Source organism: Dipodomys ordii, unplaced genomic scaffold (assembly GCF_000151885.1).
Source record: "Dipodomys ordii isolate 6190 unplaced genomic scaffold, Dord_2.0 Scaffold97, whole genome shotgun sequence".
NCBI lineage: Eukaryota > Metazoa > Chordata > Mammalia > Rodentia > Heteromyidae > Dipodomys > Dipodomys ordii.
In genome coordinates this window covers 760,119-773,407 of record NW_012267313.1, presented here as the reverse complement: position 1 = coordinate 773,407, position 13,289 = coordinate 760,119, and the positions used below count along the sequence as shown (strand labels likewise).

General features: G+C 40.4%; 1 long non-coding RNA gene across 1 annotated transcript in view; it reads right to left on the bottom strand.

Moving 5' to 3' along the window:
• LOC105993564 overlaps positions 1–13,076 on the bottom strand; it is a 29,364-nt gene extending 16,288 nt beyond the window's left edge. Inside the window, exon 1 of the long non-coding RNA XR_001175461.1 lies at positions 12,886–13,076. This is a non-coding gene — a long non-coding RNA (uncharacterized LOC105993564). The remainder of the gene's footprint in view (positions 1–12,885) is intronic.
• Between the last annotated feature and the right edge of the window lie 213 nt (positions 13,077–13,289).

Below are 13,289 nucleotides of genomic sequence, written 5' to 3'. Positions count from 1 at the left end.
AAAAATAAATTAATAAAATAAAAGGAAAACCCATATAACATATGATCTGCAAACATTAGTTTACAAAAATTAAATGTAAGTTCTAAGACCATCAATAAATGGTTCACCTAAACGGGTAAACTGTCAATTCATAAAGGAAAAGGCAGCGTGCTTCTTTGCTCTTTGTGGATAAGGTCTGCAATCAAATGGATTTTCAAAATACAGTGGCATACTCTTAGAAAACTGTAAAAGAAAAAATAAAGAAGGAGCTTTCTTCTTAATGTGTTTTCTGCATATTTATTTGCAGGAAGCATGTAAGCAGCAAAACCCAAAAGGAAACGATTTAATGCCCATAACACATTTATCAGTCATTTCTTCCATTTAGTGAGCATTTATTAAATAATCAATTTTATGCCAGGCACTAAATTATTTATGTAAACTCTCTACATACAGAAAGGACTCAATATTCCTAAATAAACTTCCATTTTTGAAAAGGGATGCAAGAATTACATAAAACAAAACAATCAGGGGAAATGATAAGAAAATTCAAACCAATGAGATGCATCACGTACAGCGCAAACTCAATGGAAAGTTAAGAAGAGGATCAAGTTGTTCAGAAAGGTCTCAGAAGGATGGCTCCCAAGCAACCATTTGTGGTTCTATGTCAATAATGCTATTCAAATCAACAATTACATTTGTAAACTGCCAATGATTTTATCCTGGTTTTTCCTGTATCAGAACACACTCAAGAGAACAGAAACTCTTCCTGGCTTCTGTCTCAGCCGCTTTGAGTGACAACAGAGAGGCACTCTTTGCTTTGCTCAGCAAAGTATAAATTGTGATAACTTCACTAATGTGGGCTCCAAAACAAGTGTCTGTCTACAAGGCATGGAATATGCCAAGTGTGACTATAAACCAGAAATGTGAAGTACTCTGAGCTCTTCTTGAAGAAAATTGGGTATTCAACTATAATTTTTCAGGAGGCTAGGACAAAAAGTGCCAAAAAGTTAAGATTCTTTTTCTTAAACATTGCTTGATATAGAAGTTTTTATAGCACCAGAAAGAAAAATGGCTCTTTGGTCACACTGGGTTACTACTGTTTTCAACCATGTATGCCATCACCACCACAACAAAATTAGAATTATACAATAACCCTTGCCTTGGCTATGTAACTTCAGTGCTTTGCACTAGAACAGAGACTGCGCCTGCATCCTTATCCAGTGTGCTATGGGACTTGTTTTATTCATTTTTAGTGTTACACATTTTGACACGAGGCACTAAGAGACAGTGGACATTTGCTTCTCTCTGTCAGAAGAGTCTGCTCTTGATAGCTGCCTTCCCTTCTTCAGCTTGGCTCCCAGCCTCAGCCTTGCTGCTGGAGTCCAGCTCAGCCCTGCCCAGTACAACACTGCCAAACCCAGCCAGGAGCAGCCAAACCGCAGACAACCTGCAGGTCCATGAACATGAGATGAATATTTGTGGATTTAAGCCACTGAGGTTTGGAAGCTATTATACAGCAAGAGAAAAACAAAAAGACTTAAGTACTTGCTTAGGAACATCTGGATCCACAAGTAACTTTATGGGAATTTTTCAACTACAAGAATTAAAACTACATTAAAGCACATAATACTATCTAAATCCTCCAACACCAAGGCCTAGAGTCAGAAGCAGCCAGCAGATGGTCCAAGAAGCTTCCTTTCTTTCCACTTGTCATTGACCCCATAGCTAATCTAATTTATCTCGTGCTGTGTTGGCATATTTATCTGTAGACTTTAATGTTATTTCTTGCTTATGAGTTAAATTGTGTTACTCCAAAAAAAACAGGTTAAAGTCATCATGAGGAGTAACTCCCAGAATGTGGCTTTATTTGGGTCATTGTAGCAAATGGAATCAACTCAGATGAGGTCATACTGGAATGTGTTGGTCCCTAACCCAAGATGATGTTCACACAGAGGTACACACAGAGAGAATGCTAGGTGAAGACTAATAACATGATATACCAGCAAGTCATGAACACCACACACTGCCAACAAAGCAGAGGAGACTGGGCCGGGAAGAGTTCCTCTAGGGGTTTCAGAGGAATCACAGCCTACTTTTAACTTGATTTTGGACAGAGTCCCTATAACTGTGAGATAATAAATTCATATATATTGTTTTCAGCTGCATAAACCCCTGCCCCACTTTGGAAAGCACTAGTCAAGACTATGTGAAAACATGTCCTGAGTTTCAGTCCTTTCTAGGAAATGCAAGATCTATGAAATTCTAACATACTTATGAATGTCTGACACATTCATGAAATTGTTTAGCTCAAACAAGCAACTCTGATGACAGAGTTGTCCTTCAACTAGGATTCACTTGTGTATTACTAGACTCACTATAAGGGTACTTGTTAACTGTGGTGTTTTCTGTAGTTTTTAGATTTTAGGAAGGAAAAATCTATTATCAGATCTTCAGGCTAATCTCTCTAAGACAGGACAAATGATGTAACATTCTAATCTTGAAAATAAGTAAAGAGAAGTCTGTGAAAAGAAGATAAAACTAAAAACCTATACTACTAAGAATGCCAACATAATGTTCTACTTTTTTGTTTTATGAGCATTATAGATAATGCTATTCTAGAAAAACAAAGGACATATATTAACATGAAACACAACCCATATAAGCTTACCAAAGGAACTAAGCAATAAAGCAAGTCAATGTTAGTTCATTTATTAGAATAGATATCTTAGTGTTCATGAAGTTAAGTTATTAATAGTGTTCCATAAAATTAAGTTATCAAGTGGTATAGAAGACTGACCTTAAAGGAAGAAATGTAGGAGTTAATTTCAGATAGGAAGAGCAGCAGAAAGAAGCAGAAATTGCTCTCCCGTTCATACAAGAAAGTACAAATCCCACTCATGGAGGATTATAAAGAATGCTGATTTCCCTAGAGTGCCAACTTCAAGCAGGATGGGTGTGGGAGACACTGATAAATGTGGAGAGGATATGGTCCCATCACTGCCTAAGCAATTTTCTCTGAGAAAGGTGCCAACACTGAAAGCTCACGAACTGTCTCCCTCAGGCTACTTCATTCTTCAAGAGGGACTGAGGAAGTAGCTCCATAGTAGAGGCTAGCCTCTACTATTGGGTTCCTTCCGTCGCCCTCCCCTCAACCCCCAGATAGACAAACACACAGACAGACAGACACACACACACACACACACACACACACACACACACACACAGAGTTTAAGACAAATCTATACATAAAGCAAGTTTGATGCAATAAAATGCCCAGCAGATGATGTGTGGGTGAAAAAAGTGTGGAAGTGAGAGTTTAGCAGCTCTGAAATGAGGAAGAGAAAGTAAAACACTTCAGCACATGCTTAAGGCAAATCAAGAATAGAATAATTCAATGATACATAATTTGCAAAAATTTTAACAAGCACCATTGTAATATATGAATAAAAAGATGTGAAAATATACAAATCATCTCTGTGTTGCCGTCAACTGGAAAACAGTCACTTTTTGTTTTTTCTACTATGCAGACAAACACCTTAAAGACAGATTATGATCCCTGCTCATTACCATACTAGGTGCCCTATAAAGATCAGGGATTTACTGCTGAATGTTCAGTTTGATATTTAACTCTATTATGAACATCTCCCATGTGGTTAAATATTTTTTCAAACCGCTTTTTTTTTTCCAGTAGAAAGAGGTTTGAACTCAGGAATCTGTACTTGCTAAGCACATGGTCTACCACCTGAGCTATGGCCCTAGCCTTTTTACTTTAGTTTTTCAGATAGAGTCTTAAACTTTTGGTCTGTTGCCTGACCTCTGACTATAATCTTCCTACCTACAATTCCCAACTCCCAAAGCTGGGACTACATACATGCCCCACCATAACCTTTTCAAGTTTGTTGAAAAGGAGATCTCTGTAACTTTTTGCTAATCTTCATAAATATCTGGAACTATAGGGATATGTATTACCATGTCTGCTTCAAAGCTATCTTAATGGATATATATTTTACCATATATATGAACAATAATTTTTAAAATGGCTCAATTATTATTATTTTTTGCCAGTCCTGGGGCTTGAACCAGGACCTGGGCACTGTCCCTCAGCTCTTCAGCTCAAGGCTAGCACTCTATCATTCCCGCCACAGTGCTTCTTCCGGCTTTTTCGCTTATGTAGTTCTGAGGAATCAAACCCAGGGCTTCATGCATGCAAGGCAAGCACTCTACCACTGAGCCACCTTCCCAGCCCTCAATTATTATTTTTAAGAATATTTACAATAATACCCATGAAGATAATTGACACAGAATTGCTTACTGTATGCTAAGTAGACTTCCAAGTATTTCATTTAATGCAATTTACATAACGCTTTGTAGGTATAGGAGATACTGTCTTCATTTGACAAAGGATAAAAATCCAAGTCTGGAGAAATCAATTTTCCTAAGTTCATTATTTATTTAAGTGGTAAATACTGTCTTGGAATTCCATGCTAGGTAACTAAGTTGAGCATCCTTACTCTTATCCCTTATGCCTCACAGAGATAAGTTGCTCAGTGCTGAACATCAGCTTCATCTCTGTTTCCCTAGGACATAGTCAGAACAAAGTCATTGGTGCCAAGGGAATCTATGAGCCAAACTGCCTTCCATCTAAAACACAATAACATACCCTCTGACCATCTGTGGGATCTGACACCACCTCACCCTTGCCAGAATTGTTACTAACTTTTTAAATCTAATTATAATAATCTGCATTTCCTTGATGCAATACAGTCAATATTTTGTCATGTCTTGGCTATCTAAAACTCCTGTTTTGTGAATTTTTCCAGTGAAAGTAGGCCAGGCGCTGGTGGCTCATGCGTATAATTCTAACTATTCAGGAGGCTAAGATCTGAGGATTGTGATTAAAGCCAGTTTGTCCAGGAAAAGTCCATGATACTCATCTCCAATTAAGCCCCCAAAGAGCTGGAAGTGGACTGTGGTTCAAATGGTAGAATGCTAGCCTTGAGCAAAAAAGTTCAGGGTTAGTGCACAGGCCATGAGTTCAAAACCCAGGACTGGCATTGGAAAAAAAAAAGGCAATCAATTTGAAATTATTTCAGAAGGCTCTGTGATTTAAAATACTAAAGTGTACTACTGACTATCTGTTCCAGTAGGATCTGGATATGGGCAATATCTCAAGGCAATCATCAGAACTAGAGACAAGGGCTCAATTGAAACCATGGAACTGAGCAGGCCCCAGTTCCAATCACCTGAAATTGTGATTATAACATCCTGTATAGGCTACCCTGACCCAATGTCTAGAATTTGTATCTCTCCTGTTGAAGGAGCACTCAATTCCTAGTATCAAGTTGGTAGATCTCATGTTTGTATGGTGAGAACAGAATCACAGAAGAGGGATGAACCTACAGAGCTAGCTCATGGTTTATCCCTGCTGGGATCTCAAGTGTTATTAGCATCAACTAGTTACAAGTTGGTTCTTTCATTTTGACATGTTCCACGTATGTATACAATGTATCTTCATCAGACTCGCCCCTTCCATCACTCTCCCTCCCCAACTAATCTCAACAAGCATCATTACTCCATTTTTTATACATACACAACATATTGACTCTCTCCCTACTCAACCTCCCCCTTCCCATAGACACACTAGACAGGACACTGTTTCATGTGTTGTCATTCAGTTTTTAAATGTTGCATACATACACAGATATGTATGCCAGTATATATGTATATACACATACACACATATATATGCCTGTACATATACACATACACACAGTGTATGCCTATATATGTATATACACATATGCCTGTATATATGTATATACATGTACACATATGTATGCCTATATATGTATATACACACACAGGGGGATGCTGGTACAGGGGGGCTTGAACCTCTAGCTTGTTTGGCTCTCTTGCTCATGACTGGACTTATGCCTGAAGTCCAGCATTTTACCAGCTATTTTCCAGGTGAAGCCTGTCTAAGCTTGCTTCAAACTGTGACCTTCTTGATCCTAGCCAAGGGGAGATATCTATATAGACAGCTGAATAACTAGCATTACAGGTGTGAGCTACTGGTGCCCCGCTCATACACTGTATTTAAATCAGATTGACATGACATCCTCAGTTACTCTCACTTTCCTATCCTCCCTATCCTTAGTGTTTAATATCTTTTAGTGAGTTTCACTTTGCTATCTTCATAGATGGAACTGTATTTTGGCTTTGTTCACCCTCTATTACTCTCTCCACATCCACTCAAACTCCTTCAAAGAGTTATACATGTGTGCTATTTCTGTTGTGTGAGACATACCTGCTTAGTGATGGGAATATCTGGTTTGTCAGGAACTTCATCTACCAAATCCTTACTCATGGAGCCTTCCACTATGAGTTCATAGAATCTCAACTAAGGGAGTTCCTTAGAGGTGACACTAGCATTCAGTGTGGCTTGCAAACAAAAACTGGTGGAGTACAAAGTATTCAAGTAGAAGGAAGAGATGCATGCTGTAATTCTAGCTACTCAGGAGGCGGAGATCTAACAATGGAGGTTTCAATCCAGCCTTGGCAGAAAAATCCAAGAGATTCTTATCTCCAATTAGCCAGCAAAAAGCCAAAAGTACAAGCATGACTCCAGTGGCAGCACACCAGCTTTGAGCAAAAAAAAGAAGAAAAAGCCAAGTGAGAACACAAGGCCTTGAATTCAAGCCTGGTATCAGTGAGCATGCATGCATGTGTGTGCACACACAGAAACATAAAAGACCAAGAATAAGTACACATGTACAGGAAGAATCAATCAGCTTTAACAGAGGTTGTGGTCCAAAGATGAGGCAGATGGCAGGTGTGGTAAGTGGTGACACCTTGAATCTTTTTCAGACCTCTAAAATGTCCATGAAATGGAAGGAGGAAGTTGGCAAACAATCACTGTGGTCAAGCCACAGCAGGGAAGGGCCAGGGACAGGAGCTGCGTCTCTCAGAACCCAAGAGAGCAGAAAAAGATGCATGTAGGACAGCCAGCAACAGCCTAGAAGACTAGAAGCGGGGAGTCCAGAAGGAGGCTGGCTGAAATCTAGGTGAAAGCATGGTGTGGAGTGTCTTCCTAAACCGCTGAGGAGCCAGACAAAGGCAGCTCAAGTGGATGACTGAAATAGGGAAGTAAAAAAGGACTAGGCTCTGGGCTCACATTTCCCTGTAGATGCATAAAATGTCAGAGAACATCCTCAGTTGCCTGAGAGCATCGGCTACCTGGGGGTAGGGAAGCAAGCGGCTGGTAGGAAAGGATGAGAGGCAGTTTTTTTTTATGGTATCCTCATTTATACCTTTTAAGCAATGGGGAAATACTGCCTATTCTAAAAAGTACACATTAGAGAACAATAAAGGTGATCAAAAGGAGAAGCTTCTATGTGACAACCTGCCTACTTCTCTTCAAATTCCCTTTATGTCTAAAGTTGTACTTTTTAATTCAGATTATTTTTAAGTCAAAGATTCCCAGAGTACACCAATGACTAAATGTCAAGAATGATTAGGCTCTCTGTTGACATGGGTAAGCATACCAAACTTAATTTGGTGTCACATAGTGGTAAAGAACTATTTACCTGGCAAAACTGAACCAATTGAATTAATATAGTTATTAAAGCAGCAGAACAAAGCGTACCTGGCCAAGTAACTCTGAAGCTAAATAGTTTGAACACTATGGCAAATAAAAGAGAATCAGAGCTGCTATCTAATTTATTAAAACAAGAACAAGAGCCAGAAAACAATGGCTCACACCTATAATCCCAGCTACTCAGGAGACAGAGATTTGGAAGATCACAGTTTGAGGTCAGTCTGAGCAAAACGTTAGCAAGACCCCATCTCAACAAATAAGGTTGGTATGATGGTCCATGCCTATAATACTAGCTAGGTAAGAGGACTGCACCTCTCTTACCTAGGCCAGCCCAGGCAAAAAGCATGAGACATTGTCTGAAAAAACAACAAAGCAAAAATGTACTCATTACCTACTCATGTAACTATAACCCCTTCTCTACAGTATTTTTACAATAAAAGGGGGGGTGGCTAGAGGAATAGTTCAAGAGATAGAGTGCTTGCCTAGGAAGTCTGAAGCCCTGAATTTAAACCTCAATACCACCAAAGAAATAAAAACAAAGATGAATCATAGGACTTATTGATATGAAGGTCAACAGGGCAATTGAGTGTGGTGAGCAGAAAACTAGTTTAGATTAACCCTTTTACTAAAAGCAACTATTTAAGAATTATACAGAATCTCCTGTTTAGCTAGGTACTACAGAAAAAAGTGACTTAAGTTGAATATCTTTATCAACTTCCAGCTAGCAAGTGAGCAGAAAATTATCAGTTTTAAAAAAAAATCAACCCTTGTACAGGTAATCAATGATAACTAAAAAATATGAAAACAAAACAATGGAATTTAGTTTTCAAAATCCTGTTCAGCTATTTCAAAATGTCTGTTCAGCTATACACATACAAGTTTCTAATGTACTTGTTCGAAACTTGCTTAACATAACTAATGAGAGATTGTTCAGTAAAATCATAGATCAATTCTGTAATGTTTCCATTTATTTGATTTTATGTTTTCTATTCTCTTGTTCTACAAAGGATGAGTCATCTTCAAATAGTATAATTCAGTAAAATGAAGAAGATTAGATAAATACCAGAACTGAGAAAAGTAAGGTTAAATAGAAACTAAAAAACAAAGAAAAAGTAAGAACACTGATATTAGGTTATGGAGTTGTCTTTGTTTTTAACACGGTTATTATAACTGAGTTGCAAGTTTGACTCTTCATTTCCTACTTTCCAAAATAGAAAGGGAAATGGGTGGGAGGGGAAAGAAAGAATGCTGAAAGGGGTAACGTTGGTCAAGACACATGTATTCATAAGCTGCTTTCTTAAGTGACAAAAAAAAAATCCATGTAAAAAAGAAATGTAATCCGTTATCTGGCTGCCAGATTGCATGATGGGAGAAAATAGACATTTATAAATTGTTCTTAAGAAGTATGTGTTTCACTCCTTGGCATCTGGAATGAAACAGATTTTCTGGCATGGACTCAAACCAGAGTTATATGTACAAAGGAACATGGTCTGAATTGCATGTGAAAAGATGTAACAGTACGGCTTCTTTTGCTATATTAACAGAATCCTCCAATGTAAAAAACAATGGGTGCAAAGTGAAGATAACCAGGTGGGTGTTCCTGTAATCCCAGCTACTCAGATGGCTGAGATCTGAAGATCAAGGGCAGGGAAGTGTGTAAGGTTTATCTCCAATTGACTGGGGGAAAAAGCCAGAAGAAAGAGGTGTGGTTCAAGTGGTAGATCACAGCTTTGAGCAGAGAAGCTGAGTAAGAAGCTCTGCTGTGCTCAGAGTAGCAGCATAAGGCATGGCTGTGGTTTAGTTATCCTCTATTAGAGGATCAAAGTTACTCCTGATCAAAGTTACAGACAATACACATTCTCTAGCATATGCAGGCATAAAGGATTTTTTCACCTGATCAGGGGGAACCAGTATACCACAACTATTCTTCAACTATAAGTATACTTCTGTGTAGTTTTTCCACAACCCATAGCAATTTTTATTGCAGGATATGTAAACTGAAAGGATCTTGTTCAGAGAAAACTTTTTGCTGAAATTTTAAAAGGACAAAAATGAGATTTAGCAAAGATAGGAGACCGGTTTCTAAAATAAACACTTAAGGAAAAAGCAGAAATGGCATAGAGAAATTCAGGGGTTAGACATGGTGCTTTGGGAGGTGGGGCTGATGGTTAAGTTACAAAGATCTAGGAAGCACAGAGCATTTGTGTGCTGGACTCTCAAGAAAAGAAAAAAGATACTGCCTCTTCCATTGGGTACTTAGGAAAGAGTCTTGTTTGACTGTGATTCCAAAGCCTAAAGTTACAACACATTGTTAAGTACTCAAGTTATATTGGTTAAACAAACAGTTTTTATAAGTAACAAAGTAAAAAATGCATTATAACCACAGGAGACTGTTCTTTTTAAAATTAAATCAATTATCTGCTCACTACCCTATATTACAAATAAAGATTTGCAAAATGTCATTTTTTTGTCATATGGCAGAACTGGCTTTGTTTTAACAAAGCATAGCAAATTAGATTTTCGCTACTAAGTACCTTCCTGAGGACCCCCTAGTCTTACTAGCTTTAACATAAAAGTATTATTTCCTCTCTTATTTGGAAGAATCTAACAAGGTTAGAGAAGCAATATTAGTAAACTCTGATTTACCATACTGTGTGAAAATAAGTTTGGGGGTAAATATGTAGTGAAGATGCTAAGATGTACTAAAATGACAAAGAGAAAATAAAATGAGACCACTCTGGATAATTGTGTTAGGCAGAGACTGAAAAGAATTTAATGGTAACCCATAAAATTTATGAGCTAGGAAAACACAAACAAAATCAACACAGGAAATAGCACAGTGCAAGGACAAAACAAATAAAATGTGATAGTTATCCTTGCTATTTTTTTTTGCTGTTTTTCAAAGTAACATTTTAAAGCAGAGAGGCAATGGATCTTCCAAACACTTATTTCACAATCAGCCTGGCTGTCAAACCTGTTAACTGATAACACTTATAATACTGATGAAAACAGCTAAAATTTTACATCTAGGATTACAGATGTGGCTCAGTGGTAAAGAATTTGTCATGCACCATGGGTCCAATCCTCAAATAAAAAATGTACGTATATTATGTACGTCTACCTCTTTAGGAATCCCAGAGACTTCTAAATGTTTTATTTTCCGTTTCCCTTCAATAAAGCGCATTACAATTAGATCAAACCACAACGCATTCTGAAACAATTTAATATCCTACTTATTAACTAAATTATGGTTCCCTCTGAATAACTTATGAGTTTTCTTTAAAATGTAAATTATATATTTTTGTTTTTTCTTAGCCTAGGCTCATTTATTAATTTGTTCATTGTACAAATATCTTTCCATATTGGAGATGCTAAGAACATAATGGAAAACAACACAGACTATTGTCTTAGGTAAATTTGGAGGTAATAATCTTGTATGACCAATTCCAGACATACATTCTTTACATAACTAACATGTCCCCATGTACTGTTTAAATTGGGTTTGAGGGTTTTAACTGAAACAAGCTTTATTACTGAGTCAGGAAATTTGGGGACATGAACCTAAGAGCGAGGAAATGCTTCCTCTAATAATGCATCACGGGATAGCATGTGGTCCTAAAAATGTCCGATTTCAAATAACCTTGTAAGCCTATATACATAAAGAAGTGATTCCTTAAATCCAGATACATTTTGCTTGTCCCAGAACAAAAATATACTGATTCCAAATTTTTTGATGAAGCTCAAAACACAGTTCTTTCATTCAACAACATACGTAAGAAGCATCTATTAAAGACCAGATAGGGGATTACCAGATAGAGGAGAGAGAAAAAGCAAACAAACAAAAAACTTAGATTCCCTCCTCTTGGTGAGAATTTATATTTGATTCAGCTTGTCAAATTTCTACACCTAAATATTTGGATATAAAATTGGAGCTTCCAATGACCCATTTTCCTAAAGTCTAAAAACGGGACTCCATATAAATTAAAAATATAATAACAAAACGATAGCCTAGGAAGACATTATTTTGCTGCACGCTCTAATATATGAATTTTACATCTAAGAGCGGAGGCCAATGGCTCATGCCTGTAAGCCTAGCTACTCAGACAGAAGACTGAGCTCTGAGAATCAAGGTTTGAAGCCAGCCGTGGCAGGAAAATCGATTACATGCTCATCTCCAATTAACCATCAAAAAGCTGGAAATGAAACTCTGGCTCAAGTGACAGAGTGCTAGCCTTGAGAGGAAAAGCTAAGGTACACCTCTCAGGCCCGGAATTCAAGCCCTGGTGCAAGCACCATTGAAAAAAAAGAGGGGTGGGGTACAGAGTAGGGTGGAGGGAAGCCAAGAGAGAAAGGAGGGAGGGAGAAAGGGAGGAGAGAAAGAACAGGAATTTTGCCATCAAGAGAAGGAAAACAGTCACCACCCATTTCTATGTATTTGCGTGCATAACACTGAATTCTTCAATTAGAGTCTTGTATGACTGCGATTCCAAAGCTATTTCTCAGATACAAGCCCTGACCGGGAGTTGGAAGTTGGGCTGAGCACAAGGCTGCCTCTGCCGGCAGAGCCGCTGCTTCCTGGCAGCCGAATCTCAACTCTGACACCTGTATCAAACTTGTCACTCATTAAACCCATCCCTTCACGGTAAGCAGGAGGCTTATCCTAAATCCGCAGCGCAGGAATACCCTGACCTCATCCACCTCCAGAAGAAGAAGAAGAAGGAAAAAAAAAAAATCAAACAGCTGGCTTTTGCTGAGGACCTTCCCCAAACCGCCCCAGAGGGTGGACGGTGAGGGTCCATTTTACCACCCAACCAGCTGTGAAATTGACCAATAAACCCACCACCACTTCCCCAAAGCCCTCTCACACAACCCCTGGCTCGCCTACGTGTTTTGGCTAAAAAGACAGGAAGAAGACATCTGCCAATCCACTTTGGTTGTTGTTGTGGTTGTTTAATGCAATGACATTTTTCTACCTGTGCTACTGACAAATCCAACGGTCTTCTCCTCTCTCCCACCCCCACCTACTCTCCTCCCCCCCCCCCCCCCCCCCCCCCCCCCCCCCCCCCCGCCCTCGCCCGCGCCCCACGGATCCCCAGGGTCCAGCTCTCGCGCGCCCCCGTCCCCACCTCAAGAGCTCCAGAAGAGGGATTCAGGTTAACCAAGGGGCTGCACGAAGCGCCATTTGCACACCTCAGGGCACCCCACCCAGCCCTGGCTGGAGGCAAGTTTGGCGCGTCCTGGCCCTTACCCCCAGCCGCAGCATCCGCTGCCCGGGGCCGCCCGGGCCCGGCCCCGCCTCACCCACCTACCTACAGGGCGGGGGCGCCAGCTCTGCGGGTCCCGGAGGAGGGGGTCGCGCGCGCGCATCCCCGAGAGCGGGGGCCTGTGCCGCGGGGCGCACGGGAGCGCATCCTCCGGGGTGGGCGGAAGGAGGGGTCGGGAGGACCGCGCGCTGACGCGAGCCAGAGAAAGAGGAGGAGGAGGAGGCGGAAGGCACACCGGGCGCGTGCCCGCGGAGCCGCAGCTCTGCGCCGGTGGGAGCCGCGGCCGCCGGGAGCCGCCGGGCCTTTCCCACGCGCGCGCGCGGCGCCTCACCGTCCCTGCGGCCGCGCCCGCGCTCACAGCCTCGGCCGCGACTAGCTCCGGGCTCGCTCCGGGGACGGGGAGGTGCGAGCGGCGCGACGCGGGGCCGACGCCCACTCCTAGCTCCGCC